Here is a 4,322-nt window from a genome sequence, read left to right as displayed (position 1 = left end):
AAGACTTTCTTTCAGGTACTTCCAAATACCCATTTTAGCATATCTAATTATAAAGGCTGAAGGCAGCTTACAAGCTCTCTCTAAAAAATAATTTCCAATATTCATTTCTATCACATACTATCAATAAGAGTAAGTAGGGAAAAAATCATTGTTATCTAAGTACAGCCAGATCCTAAATATGTTTCTTTTTTTTTTGTTTTGACAAGTTTAAAACATGTATTTAAAATACAATTTATAAAATGCTTAATCTGCCGACTCAGGAGCCCAAGGTGTGGGGTAGGCAGCTGCCCACTACACCAGCAGAGCAGGACTGCAGCCCTTCCTTCCATGCCCTTGGCTTCAGACACCCAAGGGGCTCACACACACTCCTGGGACCACAGGACAGGAAACAGGACCCCCGAGGTTTCTCAGATCTCTGCTTACCAGGGAGGCTGGAAGTAGGCCCGCCAGCCCATCCCTGAGCAGAGCACCCCCAGATGGGGCAGAGCAGGGTATGGCTGGGCTGGACGGGGCAGGGCAGGTGGGCTCTGGAAGGGTTTTATGGTAACAGATAGGGTGTTGCCTCCTGCCTGCAGGTGGGGAGCACCCTGATTGAATGGGCTGAGAAGGGCTGGTCACCAGGCCCGGACCCCCAGCTCCTTTGGTTATAGGCTGACATCAGAGTAGTGGCTCATGGGAAGCGGTTAGCTGGAAGGTCTGAGGCCTGGATCATTGGGTCAGGGAGGAGCTAGGGAAAGGGAACAAGGGGACAGTACCATGAAGGCAGAGAAAGGGGCAGCAGCCTCAGATTTCTGCCCCCCAACCCCTGGGATTTTCCAAGCCAAAGCCTGCAGCTCAAAAAAAAAAAAAAAAAAAGCACTTAAGGAAAGTTACAGACAACTACAAAAATAAAACAAAATCCAAACCGTTCTCCCGTCTCCCCTCCCGCCTCCCCCCAACACAACAGTATCCTGTTTTAGGTTTCCTGCCTTCCGCCCCTCCATCTAGGAAGCCAGGGCACGGCTGCTGGTGAGTGCGCCGGGCACACAGTGGGCAGAGCCCCATCTTTGGCTGGAGGGAGGTGGGTGCACCAGGCCTTGCTATGGCCTAATTGCAAACACCCCTCAGCGAGCCCTCCCCGTGAGGTCAAGGACCAGGTGGTCCCAGTGGCTGAGCAATCAGCACCTCTGGTCCTTCCCACCTGAGCCACCTCTGCCACTGAAGGGGCAGCCTCGCCTCCGGCCAGAGACCACTAGCACATGATGTCGGCCAACACCATACATCTGAGAGTGCAGAAACCTGGTCAGGGCAGTGGAACTTTAAGGATAGCAGCCAACATTCTCCCTTGCCTACTGGGGAGCTCAGTGCCCCTCAGAACATGATGCAGCTACCTGCACCTCTCCCAGACCAAAGCTCGGTTCCAGCTCTGCTCACCATCTCCTGGTTCACACAGCTTTAAGGCTGTGCTATGGGCTAACCATCGACTCAAGTGGCTAGCCCCGCCCTCTACAGGGAAGTATGGTGGCACCTGGCCAGCTGGGCCTGCCTACCATGCCTGCTGGCAAGGCTAAGCCAGGTGGAGTGGGCCAACTACAGCTAGCCACCACCATGAGCTGCCCTAATTGCAAAAATGTCACACCAACCAATCCCAAACCTATCTGCTGGTTGCGAGTGAGGCTGGCTGGCTGGCTGAGGGATAAGGTGCAGTGCAAGGAAGAGGCCAGCCAGCCAGCCATACACCCAGCTGCTCTGGGTGGCTGTCCTCAGAGCTCTGCCACCTCAAGGGCAAAGCCAATCTCCGGGATCCAGAGATGGAGGGAAGCTACCTTTCTCCCAGACTCTTGCTCTGGAAAGAGCCAGTCCGTCATCACCAATCTTTGCAATGCATAGTGTCACCTTCCCCGACTTCATCCAGAAGGGCCTAGCTCCCAGTGTCCTGATGTTAAAAGGAAATGCACCAAGTATATATAGTTGAGCCGGTGCCATCAACAGAGATGGAGCACTCGCTACAGACCCTGGAGAGCGCACGCCTCGCTAGAGGAGGAAGAGCCACCCATCTGTCTTTCGGCCACACTAGGCAGAAGACTCGAATACCTGGAGTCAGATCAGACTCTGACTCTCTACTGGCTTCCCTTGAGTGGACAGCAAATACTGAACATGTCTCGCATCCCTTACTTCTAAGCCCAAGAATGCAAAAGCCACTCTCAAATCCTGGGCTCTCCTCCGGAAGTAGCAAGCCTGGCTGGTAGGGAACCACCCTGAGGGGCATGAGGAGGGGAAGCCTGTTCACTTTCCCTATCTCCTGAAATACTAGAGGTGGGGTTGGCACCCTCCCCAGGCTCCCTGAGCCTAGAGCTGGCCCAGGTTCTAGGCAGAGCCAAGGTATGGCCTGGGCCTTAGCTGGGGGGTAGGGAGATATAGGCATGGGGTACTCATCTGTCTTGGGGGCTGCGGAGCCCTGCCCCTTTTCTGGGCGGCAGTAGGAACACAGAAGCTAAACTCACCAAAATCCTATTGGTTAATGTTTCTAGAGGATTTCCCAGAAACTTTTTTAAGTAGACTATCAAACTACCCTTTCTCAATTAAAAATTCATTAAACTGCTAACCCCCCCCCCCATGCGCTTTTTCTTGCAAATCAGATTATTTGTAAAAATAAGGGGGGGAGGAATCTTTTCAAATGGAACTTGCTTTTTAAGTGAAGACATGCACTTGGGAGGGGAGGTTCTCATTTGCGTTTTGAAATTCCAAATTCATGAGCATGATAAACTTATTGCTGGCACCGGCTTACCCCAAGTGGCACTGTCTGACTCTGTTCTGAGTCCTTGGTGAGTCCCCGCAGCCCTCCCCTAACCCTCATCCTTTCCCTTTCCGTGGACTTGGGACAGCCCTTGTAGACGTGCCAATCACAGTGGGAAGGGGGCTAAGGGAGAGGTCACAGTGCATGGGGTTCAAGGTCACAGTGGGTGGAGCAAGGGGGATCACAGTGCAAGTAAGTCAGGTCGTTCCCACTGCTCAAGTCCAGCTGTCTGCCACGGCAGTGCGACCCGTGGCAGACGACCCAGGAGGCGACCGCAGCAGTGGCGGCAGCGGCGGTGGCATCCTTTCTTGCCCACATTTATCTGCGCTGTTTGAAGCCTTGTGACCCATCGGGACCCAGGGGCTGTCTGATCACATTATTGGGCTGTCTGCTGTCTTCTGGCTGGGAGATCCTGGTTGGCCTGTCAAGGATGGGTATCTCCTGCTCCTCTTCTGGGCTGGCACTCCCCAGGATTTGCTTCCGGGCCTCAGCGTACTCTGCTTCCCGCTGGGCTAGGGACTTGACAGGGAGGGCTGGCCTGCTGGTAGAGTTGTGGCTGCTGACCACACCGTTGCTGGTGGGCCTCTTGAGGATGCGGATCTGTGGAGGGGGCCCCCGTGGGAAGGCTATCGTCCTGAATCACAATGGGCACTCTGGGAGGAGATTTGGATTTCCCCGCTGTCTGCCGCCTCCTCCCAGCTCTCAGCGACCTCCTCATCTTCCATCTTACTCGCCGCTCTCTCCCTAAATATGTTTCTTAAAACATTCAAATCCATTCCTTTCTAGACTATCCCAATCACATGCCACATGGCCTTCATCCCCAAACTGGATCAAAGTAGGGTCTAGCCTACTCTTAGCACTTTTGAGTAAGCAGCAAGTTTTTTGCCTCTGGAAAGTTCCAAAGATGATTTCGGTCCTTGAGCTTCAACCCAACACTCATTATATTCCTTTGCTCCATTTCAGATAGAAATAACCAAAGACAGCTCTTTGAATCAAATGTCCTTTCCAGAAATAACAGAGTAAACCATGAGGCCATAGCTGACCTCCTCTGGCTATTTAAAGAAGGGCAATCCAACATCATCTAAATGCTATAAGGCAGACTTCAGACAAGCCTCCTCTTTCCATCTTCATGATTTGTTTGTTCAGGATTCTACTCTCCTGATAGCGAATTTATAAGGCTACGGTGTGTAGAGAAACAAAACCAGTGATACTCATATATGTGTTAAAAAGAGTTCTCTATTAATAACTAATCTTATTTCAAGAAGCCATCCCAACCCAGTTCAATTCGAGTCCAATGCAAGCCTCTTCAGACTCATGTAGCTACAGGGTGATGACACAGAATGGTGGAGGGGAAAGCAGGACGATCAGAGGCCTGTGATGCAGTCACAGGTATCCAAGGTAAATGGGAGCATGCCAGGGTGCAGTCAGCTTGGACGCGGGATCCCAGGATTGGGGGCCTGTATGAGGCTGCCCCTAGAGTCAGACACAGAGTCTCAGCAAGCATGAAAGTGAAGGGGCAGAGAGAGAGATGGATGTTCCCAGTTTC

The 4,322-nt window shown here is 52.2% G+C and overlaps 1 pseudogene; it reads right to left on the bottom strand.

The window, feature by feature from the left end:
- Positions 1–2,649: 2,649 nt before the first annotated feature.
- Positions 2,650–3,510, bottom strand: LOC142422548 (SUZ RNA-binding domain-containing pseudogene; annotated as a pseudogene).
- Between the last annotated feature and the right edge of the window lie 812 nt (positions 3,511–4,322).

This window comes from Tenrec ecaudatus, chromosome 12, assembly GCF_050624435.1.
Source record: "Tenrec ecaudatus isolate mTenEca1 chromosome 12, mTenEca1.hap1, whole genome shotgun sequence".
Classification (NCBI taxonomy): domain Eukaryota; kingdom Metazoa; phylum Chordata; class Mammalia; order Afrosoricida; family Tenrecidae; genus Tenrec; species Tenrec ecaudatus.
Note: the sequence above shows the minus strand (reverse complement) of the source record. Positions and strands in the feature narration are given on the sequence as shown.